Source organism: Salvelinus sp. IW2-2015, linkage group LG22 (assembly GCF_002910315.2).
Source record: "Salvelinus sp. IW2-2015 linkage group LG22, ASM291031v2, whole genome shotgun sequence".
Lineage (NCBI taxonomy): Eukaryota > Metazoa > Chordata > Actinopteri > Salmoniformes > Salmonidae > Salvelinus > Salvelinus sp. IW2-2015.
The window spans coordinates 694,244-706,299 of record NC_036862.1 but is presented as its reverse complement, the minus strand read 5'-3'; positions in this window follow the sequence as shown (position 1 = coordinate 706,299).

The following is a 12,056-nucleotide window of genomic DNA, read 5'->3' as shown; positions in this document are numbered from 1 at the left end:
ATCTGAGACAAAATATTTATGTGGCCCCCTCTGAATACTTTGAAAATGCATACTTCCTTGCTCCTTTCACTAAGGTAAAATCTGGTAGGCTTACAGTGGATTTGTGAAAGTTAATGCAACCCCTTGCTTTCACCCATCTGTCCTGTTAGATCCAGGATATGGAGACAATGATACATTGATTTCATCTGTACCTGAAACAGGACTCGATGTTGGGGGTAGAGGTGGTATCTACTGTACCTTCTTGTCAATTTCCCTCCATCTACACTGACCTGAAAAAACAGTACTGGTAAAAGCATATGTCAGGTAGGATAGGGGCCCACACCACATTGCTTTCACCTATCCAGTATTTTTAAATCAGTGCAGATGAAAGGAATGGAATGAGGGAGTAAATTTAGATGATTGTCATGCAGCGCTGATTGATTCCTTGAGTGTTTAAATTAAGTGGGGGAGGCATAAGTCTTACATGGGGCGTAATACATTTCTTTCACTAGTAGCTCTAACATTATTCAGACAAGAGCAAGAAGGGCTGATCTAAGAGTAGGCTAATGTAATTACACATGATTTGATTCACTTCCAAATGTGTACTTCTCACTGGTCCCCATGTTCCAGGTCAGTTTTTCCCCCCTCCTTATTTGAAGCACAAGCTCTGACTCATGACTACTAGTCTTATTAAGTTAACTGGGACTGATTGCAAAGAATAGACTGAACCGGAGAGAAACTGTCACATTGCAACTCTTCTAAAGAACAGTCAACATCAGCAAATCATCATGAAATATCATTGCACGGTGCTCTTTGTGCTCCTCGCTTTCTTGGCCATCGCATGTAAGTCTTGAAAACTACCCTCTTGTGAAACAGACAAGGTCAGAATTACTGAAATTATGGACTCATCTATCTGTTTGAGTGATATTTAGCTATTTAGTTTTACCACAGACCATAATTTGCATGTCTTTAAAATGTTACAATGCTGTAAAACCATTAAATTGTTGCTCAGCAGATACATTTTCTCTGGTGATAAATACGTAATTGCTATAAAACATCTAAGAAACTATTTATAATACTGTACCTACATTTCAGGAACGTGTGAAAGGTAATTTAATGGAATGAAGATACTTAAAATTATACAAAGGCAAATAAAAACATCCTGTTTTTTAAATGACAGGTGATGTAAATGAGGCAGCTGCATTTCCAATTCCATGGGGATGCTCAAACTACAGCGGGGTCTGCCGTGCGGTCTGTCTGTCAGCAGAACTACCATTTGGACCTTTTGGATGTGCTAAAGGATTTGTGTATGTTTATTGTTACCTTGATTAATGTTATACAATTTCTGTAGTAGTGTGTACATAAAATGTGATGCATAGGCTCTGTTTGAGAGCCACGTTGTGTACTTTTCAAAATGCTGTAATGTGTTGAATATTGATTTAGTGGCTGCCAACGTAAAGTACTACTATTAAAACATCCGTCTCTCTTTCAGATGCTGTGTCGCCCACGTCTTCTAAATCTCTTCAGTTTTTGTCCTGCGCCTAAACTTCCAGCTAAATCAATGCAACAGTTACTTTTCTATGCACTTTGGCATTTAACCTCTTGCAATTGAAGACAGTGATTAGAAGACATGCATTCACAGATACTCCCTTGGTCTGCATTGATGTTCCTCCAACTTTTCTTCAATTCCAACTTCTCTGACATGATTATCACACATACAACATGTTTTGAAATGAAATGGTTTGACATTTTAAAACAGTACTTCAGAATAAAATGAGAATGGAAAATATTACATTGCTGTTGAATAATACTGGCTATGATGTGGTTGGGCAGTGTAGAGAGCAACTTGAGCTAAGCCTGAGGCAACAGTGCAATCCGATCTCTAAAGCCTTGTTCACATTGGCAGTTTGAAGTGACTCAAATCCTATTTATTTGCATATCTGATTCGAATCTGTTCTTTTTCCTGCAGTTTGAACAGCCMAAAAGCAGATGGAATCAGATATTTCAAGCAACATTTCAAACCACCTTTGTAGGTGGTTTGAAGTCAGATACAAATCTGATTCCTGGCCATGTGACTTGTGTCTGAATGGTCAAATCTGATTTATTTGCCTTCAAGTGGTTTTTAGACTGTTATTCAGCATATCTTGTTGTTGCTAGCTACGCTGTTGAAAGTTTGACACAAACATGTGGTAGCTAACTAGCTTGTTAATTGTTTACAAACAAATTAAGGAATGTGCTAGAAAGCTAAACAGCTGCCTAGCTAGCTAGTTGACCTCTGTGGCCAGGGCTCTCGACTTTTTCCCCTCACCCTCCCGGTACTGTCCCAAAGCATAATTTCAACTTTCTAAAACTGAACCATCCCAAAATTAAAATACTTAAAAAAAATAATGTTTTGATATGCCAACATGGGTCTAGGTCATTCGCAGTGCTTTTAAGTAATTGGTGTATTTCTGAGACAAATACAGTCTGTATTACATACACTTAATTTGTTCGTTAAAAAAAACCTTGCATCTTAATGAAAACAGACAACATTATTAATTTAACATGTTAACCCCATGTATACAATATATATCTAAGAGAGAACAATGTTATTTCAAACTGGTTACTGAATAAACACAAGTTAGACATTTACATTCCAGCAACAGCTGCCCCATGAAACATAACACAACAATATACAATAAAGAACATGTGTGTGTATGTGTGTTCCCCAGCCTTCACTGTCTGCTTCAACCTCCCTCTTCAGTCACTGAAGAATGGTCACCTTGACCTTTTAAAGCGCCACCACTTGCTAACGGCCAGGGCCAAAATTTATCTTTTTGGAACATAAAATAAATATATTTTGGGGCTGAAATTACACTCAAAAAACAGATGAGCATGCTCTGTAATGTTTATAAAACAATAAATATATTACTAGTAAGAAGTGATGTGGTATATTGTTTAATTTCATTTTTTTGTGACCTGAGTCATTTAACCAAAATGTCACAGATTGGACATATTTTCACCTGCCCCTTTAAGGCCAGGAGGTTACCGTGGTCATGTTAATGCCTGTGAGATTGAGAGTCGGATAGTATCTGCGTTGCTTATCTTCCCTAACAGCATAGCTGCGGGAATAATCCCACCCCAAATGTTTTAAACCTATTTTTTTATAGCACAGTGCAGCTGCCTTAGCTTCACAAGTAATCAGGTGTGTAGTGCAGTGCTCCCTCACTTTTTTCAATTTGAGAATACAAGGGAAATTTATTCTGATCAATTCTAAATAAAATCATATTTATTTACATCAAAAATTCCATGGAAAAACAAGAGAATGACAAACCAAATAAATATGTAGGCTACAGCAGCCTAGAGGTAGGTAAATGGTGTTTTCCCTGTCTCTGGCGAATAATGAAGAACTGTAGGCTACATGTGTGCACTGCAGAGGCCCATTGGAGGCTTGACGACTTTAGAACGTTAAAAAAAGAAAGTCACCGGTCTGCCTTGATGTTCAGAAAATTCCACCGACCTGCTCTTGCAGAGTGGAACCCAGACCAATAATGTGACCACTTGTTACAGCGACACCATTCTGCTGAGCACACCCAAACCAGAGTGGCCACCGTAAAGACCAAGAGCCTGACCCTCTCTGGAAGTTGTTGTAGCCCTGCTTGGGATCTTTAGCATATATTGAATATTGGTTGAAACACATGGCCCGTTAGAGTAGTCTATGTCAGGTTTGGAAATTGGAAATGTGAATTGGGACAAGTTGAAGGTAATTGTAAAAACGGCAAGCTCATCTCCTTTCCAAGACCCCAACTTTCTTTTGGTTTTCCTATTGGAATAAAGTCACACCAATCATTTTATTACTCCACAACAGTGCCTTCATACATCCCTTTTCTCTCCATCTGCAGAGCTCTTAAGCCACGTAGAGAAGCTCTGGCAGTTGGATACGCTACCGTACAGGAGTGAGAAGCTCATCACACAGTCCAGACAAGATGTAGAAGCCATGCATCTACTGGAGAAGACAGTCAGGGTTGAAACGGATGTGGTTCAAAAGGTACGCCACTCCCCTTTTGTGGAAGAAGTACTGGCTCATCTGCGAGGGACAGCGAAGGGTCTGTCCAAGGATCCAGAGAAAGCAGCAGTGTACAACGCAGAGGTTCACAAATTGGTGGAGTCCGGCCACGTTAAGAAGGTATCCCCAGTAGCAGTCGAAGAGTACCAGGGTTGGTCCATCACAATGGGAAAAACAAAGTTGTCTTCAACTGTTCCTTCAACTACAGGGGCAAGAGCTAGAACGAACAACTCTTTCCCGGACCCACCTTGGGAGCTACTCTGTTTGGGGTCCTTCTCCGTTTCCAGGGAACACTGGCCATCAGCAGTGACAAAGGGGATTTTCCATCAAGTCCGCCTGCTACCCAAAGACCAGCTTCTTCTCCGGTTTGTGTGGCGAGACCTAAACCATGATGATTGCTCTGATGCCTATGAGTGGCAGGTTCTTCCCTTTGGGATGACATGTAGCCTCTGCTGCGCCACATTTGCCCTCCAGAAGCATATGTTCGACCAGTGAGCCTGAAGAAGATGTGCGCTTTTCTGTAGAACGCTATTTCTATGTAGACAACTGTCTACAAAGTCTCCCCTCTGCAGGTGCAGCCAAGAAACTGGTGGACAAGCAGAAGCACCTTCTTGCTGAGGGAGGATTCGATCTACGCCAGTGGGCCAACAATCTCCAGCAGTCATCGAACACCTACCTCAAGAGTCCAGGGCTGAGAGCAATGAGCTGTGGTTCACCCAGGATGGCGTGGAACCCCAAGAGCACACCCTTGGATTACAATATCAATGTCTGTCCGACACCATTGGCTACAAGCAAGGTCACCATATAGTCGGATCCTTGCCAGCCAGTAGGATCCACTCGGCTTCATCGTCCCATACACCACACGGGCCAAGGTTGTGGTCACGAGGCTCTGGAATAAGAAAAGAGGGTGGGATTACCCTGACCTACCTGAAGATCTTCTCCAAGCGTGGCTTATTTGGGAGAACAAACTTCCACAGCTGTCTCAGGTCACACTGACAAGGTGTTTCGTCAGCCCGACATGGATCTTCCAACCAAACCAACAAGTGTTCACGTCTTCAGTGATGCCTCAGAACGTGCATATGGTGCCGTTGCGTACCTCTGTACTGAAGACACCAATGGACGGATCCAAGTGGCATTCCATGCATCAAGATGAAGAGTGGCCCCGAAACGACAACAGTCGATGCCAAGACTTGAGCTCTGCGCTGCACTCACCGGTGCACAGCTGGCCGTGATCATCCGAAAAGAACTCACCCTGGGAATCCATGAGGTCACGTATTGGTCGGATTCTACAACAGCCTTAACCTGGCTCCAGTCAGACTCCTGCAGGTACAAAGTATTTGTAGGCACAAGAGTCGCAGAAATACAGGAGCTCACGGACCACAGGCCCAAAAATCCAGCTGACGATATCACATGCGGCAAGATGCCGTCTCAGCTTTCAGAACACAACCGTTGGAGTCAAGTTCCTCCATTCCTGTGCCAGGCCCAGTCATCCTAGCTGAGAAGACCAGACCAAGTACCTCCTGACGAAGCAGAGGATCTGCGGAAGCCTACCTTCTGTGGACTCATGTCAGCGGACACAAAGTCGTCTCTCCCCGATGTTGCCCAGTTCAATACTTTCCATGATCTGGTGTAAGCCACAGTGCACTTGCTACATGGGGCGGCCAGTAGTGCAGACAGACCTTCAGCCGACAATTTCAAGCAAGCAGAACTCGGAAGTACTCAGACATGCTCAGTCAGAGCTTCCCAGTTTACCTCTCCCTACTAGTCAGGCAAGACAATCCCTCCGAGCAGCCATCTGCTCCTTACTTTGCTACCTGCCAACTTAACGGTTTTTACTTTTTAATTACGTTTATATTTTTAGTTTTTCCCCTCGATCGACTTTTTTCATTGAACTTTTTCCCTCCAGACGCTTTATCTGGATGTGGTTCGTCAGGACCTCCACCGACCGAAGCTAAGTAGTAACATTAACATGATGCCTTCTAATTGCAGTCGCTGTACTCATAATGTACAAGAGAACGATCGCCTTATAGCTGTGCTGCAAGCCCAGCTTCAGACGCAATCGTTAGGCAAGAGTAAATTAAGTGTAGGAAAGGATGAAACAGCGTCTGTGCCACCAGTAAGTACAGATAGTAGTATAAATCCCCTCGCACAGTCCCCAAAGCCGGATAACTTTCTCATGGCTTCTGGAAGGAAATGTTGTAGGAATGCTCAACCGGTGTCGCTCATTCAGCCGACAGAAACTTTCAACCGGTTCGCCCCATTACGCAGCGAATCGGAGTCAGAGGCCTAGCCTTCTCTGGTCTCTACTCTTTCCGTTATGGGGTCTGAGACGCAAAAGCCTCCCATCATTAGCTCTGACAAATTGAAAACCCTAGTCATTGGCGACTCCATTACCCGCCAGTATTAGACTAAAAATGAATCATCCAGCGATCATACACTGTTTACCGCGGGGCAGGGGTACCGACATTAAGGCTAATCTGAAGATGGTGCTGGCTAAAGCTAAAACTGGCGAGTGTAGAGAGTATAGGGATATTGTTATCCACGTCGGCACCAACGATGTTAAGATGAAACAGTCAGAGGTCACCAAGCGCAACATAGCTTCAGCGTGTAAATCAGCTAGAAAGATGTGTCGGCATCGAGTAATTGTCTCTGGCCCCCTCCCAGTTAGGGGGAGTGATGAGCTCTACAGCAGAGTCTCACAACTCAATCGCTGGTTGAAAACTGTTGTTTTCTGCCCCTCCCAAAAGATAGAAAGAGGGCCAATTATCTACAAATTCTGGGACTCACCCACAAACAGGACCAAGCCTGGCCTGTTGAGGAGTGACGGACTCCATCCTAGCTGGAGGGGTGCTCTCATCCTATCTACGAGCATAGACAGGGCTCTTACTCCCCTAGCTCCACAATGAGATCGGGTGTATGCCAGGCAGCAGGCTGTTAGCCAGCCTGGCAGCTTAGTGGGGTCTGCCACTAGCACAGTCAGTGTAGTCAGCTCAGCTATCCCCATTGAGACCGTGTCTGTGCCTCGACCTAGGTTGGGCAAAACTAAACATGGCAGTGTTCGCCTTAGCAATCTCACTGGAATAAAGACCTCCTCCATTCCTGCCATTATTGAAAGAGATTGTGATACCTCACATCTCAAAATAGGGCTACTTAATGTTAGATCTCTCACTTCAAAGGCAGTTATAGTCAATGAACTAATCACTGATCATAATCTTGATGTGATTGGCCTGACTGAAACATGGCTTAACCCTGATGAATTTACTGTGTTAAATGAGGCCTCACCTCCTGGTTACACTAGTGACCATATCCCCCGCATCTATGCAGCCTACTCAATCACTTTGTATAGCTACTGTTTACAGGCCTCCTGGGCCATATACAGCGTTCCTCACTGAGTTCCCTGAATTCCTATCAGACCTTGTAGTCATGGCAGATAGTTAGATAATAATTTTTGGTGACTTTAATATTCACATGAAAAAGTCCACAGACCCACTCCAAAAGGCTTTCAGAGCCCTCGTCGACTCAGTGGGTTTTGTTCAACATGTCTCCGGACCTACTCCCTGCCACAGTGAGTCATACTCGGACCTAGTTTTGTCCCGTGGAATAAATGTTGTGGATCTGAATGTTTTTGGACTATCGGACCACCATTCTATTAAGTTTACAATCGCAACAAATAATCTGCTCAGACCCCAACCAAGGAGCATCAAAAGTCGTGCTATAAATTCTCGGACAACCCAAAGATTCCTAGATGCCCTTCCAGACTCCCTCCGCCTACCCAAGGACGTCAGAGTACAAAAATCAGTTAACCACCTAACTGAGGAACTCAATTTAACCTTGCGCAATATCCTAGATGCAGTCGCACCCCTAAAAACCAAAAACATTTGTCATAAGGAACTAGCTCCCTGGTATACAGAAAATACCCGAGCTCTGAAGCAAGCTTCCAGAAAATTGGAACGGAAATGGCGCCACACCAAACTGGAAGTCTTCCGACTAGCTTGGAAAGACAGTACCGTGCAGTATCGAAGAGCCCTCACTGCTGCTCGATCATCCTATTTTTCCAACTTAATTGAGGAAAATAAGAACAATCCAAAATCTATTTTTGATACTGTCGCAAAGCTAACTAAAAAGCAGCATTCTCCAAGAGAGGATGGCTTTCACTTCAGCAGTGATAAATTCATTAACTTCTTTGAGGAAAAGATCATGATCATTAGAAAGCAAATTACTGACTCCTCTTTAAATCTGCGTATTCCTCCAAAGCCCAGTTGTCCTGAGTCTGCACAACTCGTCCAGGACCTAGGATCAAGGGAGACACTCAAGTTTTTTTAGTACTACATTTCTTTGACACAATGATGAAAATAATCATGGCCTCTAAACCTTCAAGCTGCATACTGGACCCTATTCCAACTAAACAACTGAAAGAGCTGCTTCCTGTGCTTGGCCCTCCTATGTTGAACATAATAAACGTCTCTCTATCCACCGGATGTGTACCAAACTCACTAAAAGTGGCAGTAATAAAGCCTCTCTTGAAAAAGCCAAACCTTGACCTAGAAAATAAAAAAAACTAATCGGCCTATATTGAATCTCCCATTCCTCTCATAAATTTTAGAAAAAGCTGTTGCACAGCAACTCACTGCCTTCCTGAAGACAAACAATGTATACAAAACGCTTCAGTCTGGTTTTAGACCCCATCATAGCACTGAGACTGCACTTGTGAAGGTGGTAAATGACCTTTTACAGGAGTCAGACCGAGGCTCTGCATCTGTCCTCATGCTCCTAGACCTTAGTGCTGCTTTTGATACCGTCGATCACCACATTGTTTTGGAGGGATTGGAAACCTAAATTGGTCTACACGCCTTATCTGTCGGAAAGATATGTTTGTCTCTGTGGATGGTTTGTCCTCTGACAAATCAACTGTAAATTTCGATGTTTCCTCAAGGTTCCGTTTTAGGACCACTATTGTTTTCACCATATATTTTACCTCTTGGTGATGTCATTCGGAAACATAAATGTTAACTTTCATTGCCATGCGGATGACACACATTTGTACATTTCGATGAAACCCCAAAATTGGCCTCCCTGGAAGCCTGTGTTTCAGACATAAGGAAGTGGATGGCTGGAAATGTTCTACTTTTAAACTCGGACAAAACTGAGATGCTTGTTCTAGGTCCCAAGAAACAAAGAGATCTTCTGTTGAATCTGACAATTAATGTTGATGGTTGTACAGTCGTCTCAAATTAAATGGAAGGACCTCGGTGTTACTCTGGACCCTGATCTCTCTTTTTACGAACATATCAAGACTGTTTCAAGGACAGCTTTTTTCCATCTACATAGACATTGCAAAAATCAGAAACTTTCTGTCCAAAAATGATGCAGAAAAATGTATCCATGCTTTTGTCACTTCTAGGTTAGACTACTGCAATGCTCTACTTTCCGGCTACCTGGATAAAGCACTAATAAACTTCAGTTAGTGCTAAACACGGCTGCTAAAATCTTGACTAGAACCAAAGAATTTGATCATATTATTCCAGTGCTAGCCTCTATACACTGGCTTCCTGTTAAGGCAAGGGCTGATTTCAAGGTTTTACTGCTAACCTACAAAGCATTACATGGGCTTGCTCCTACCCATCTTTCCGATTTGGTCCTACCGTACATACCTACACGTACGCTACGGTCACAAGACGCAGGCCTCCTAACTGTCCCTAGAATTTCTAAGCAAACAGCTGGAGGCAGGGCTTTCTCCTATAGAGCTCTATTTTTATGGAATGGTCTGCCTACCCATGTGAGAGACGCAGACTCGGTCTCAACCTTTATGTCTTTATTGAAGACTCATCTCTTCAGTAGGTCCTATGATTGAGTGTAGTCTGGCCCAGGAGTGTGAAGGTGAACGGAAAGGCACTGGAGCAACGAACCGCCCTTGCTGTCTCTGCCTGGCCGGTTCCCCTCTCTCCACTGGGATTCTCTGCCTCTAACCCTATTACAGGGGCTGAGTCACTGGCTTACTGGTGCTCTTCCATGCCGTCCCTAGGAGGGTTGAGTCACTTGAGCGTGATCTTTCTGTACGGGTTGGAGCCCCCCCCTTGGGTTGTGCCGTGGTGGAGATCTTTGTGGGCTATACTTGGCCTTGTCTCAGGATGGTAAGTTGGTGGTTGAGAGAGTGATGTTGTATGCATGTGTGGATCCTCATTAAACCCTTGAACTACTGCTTCCTCATGTTCTGAACGGACACCCTGTGGTGGTTGCTACCGGACTAAAATTCAGCACCTAATTTGTTTATCCCTTTTTATTGGTCCTTCGAATTCATAAACACCCCTATTTTTCAGTAAATTGCATTTAGGTTATAGTTTATTGAGATGCATGAATACACCACACAAAAAGCTTGTTTTCCTGCAATTCTTTGTAGTAATGATTTATGTTCACTACTTGGTCAATTGATTTGATGATTAAATCTATGCAATTAAATGAAATGATAGTTCATCCCTCTTTTTGTATTCTGTAATGGGTATATTGTAACCATGTGTTCAAGCTAATCAAATCAAAGTTTATTTAGCGCTGTCCTTTTAGAACCAGGAAGGGCACTCCAATCGATAACTTATCAAGATCTGTTGCCTATGCCCAATAGTCCAACTCATCACTGATCATTATTATTACAAATAGAAGATTCTCACAATGGTGCTCGTTTAGTAAAGTTACATCAAAGCTGAATCAATGTCTGGAGAGATCACACTACAATGAATTAGTATTTTATATAACAGAACTGAATAATATAGCAGGCCTATAACATTACTGTTACACCAAAAACACCTAATTTATAATGCTATTTTAGGATGGTTAACTGAAGCTGAAGGGTCAAAAAAAGATATATCATACACCAAAACTGAGCCACTATGCAGGATACAGTATTTGCTTTAATTGAAACAAAATACAAGAATAGCTAATAGCTTTAACATAATCTGCTCTAATTCACTCACGAAACAGTGAATCAAGAAGATTGAAATGCATAAGCTATTCCCATGAAACTGATTGAGATCAATCAAATGATTGAAACTGCATCTGCATGCCACCGGTAAAACGTGAATAATTATCATTCAGGATTAACAGAGTGATGGCCTATTTTGAAATTAGGTATGCCTAACTTGGTAATTGAGGGTATTAAAAATATAAAATTTTCCTGAGACAATATGTGTGGGCATAGGCAAATGGTGCAATTGTAGGATGATTTTTATGCTTATTTTATTACAGGGTTCTCCAACCCTGTTCCTGGAGAACTACCATGCTGTAGGTTTTCATCCCAACCATAATCTAGCGCACTTGATTCTAATAATTAGCTGGTTTATAAGATAAATCGGGTTAGTTACAACTCGGGTTGGACTGAAACCCTACATGATGGTAGCACTCCAGGAACAGGGTTGAGGAGCCATGAGAGGCTATTCAATAGGCTACATCTGTCTGTACAAACTTTGAGAATTATTTAATTTGCATATTTAAAAAATAAATAAATGACATGACATGACAGCACCATGGACAACTTCTCCATTCACCCAGAGACTTCATGCTGCTATTTTTATACGCCTCTGACCACGTTTTAGCATTATTCTTCATGTACATTGTGTCATAACCTACACTTGGATTAGCCTACACTGTAATTCATTAAACTTTTAATTATTATTTTACCGCACCAGCATTGCAATCCAATGCATGCATGATTTATGCAATCATTTAAAATGATTTATACCTTTATTTTTGAGTATATTTAAAACCAAATACTTTGAGAATTTTACTCAAGTAGTATTTTACTGTGTGACTTTCACTTTTACTGGGTCATTTTCTATTAAGGGATCTTTACTTTTACCCAAGTATGACAATTGGGTACTTTTTCCACCACTGCCTGCAAGTCATCTCTAGCTGACACCTTTGCTAACAGGTATTGTGCCAATTTAAAACTTGCACAAGACAGTTCACAGAATTGTCAATTGATTATATATTTTTTCCAATTCATTACTCAATGTAGGTAACATTAGATAGTTAATCCAGACAT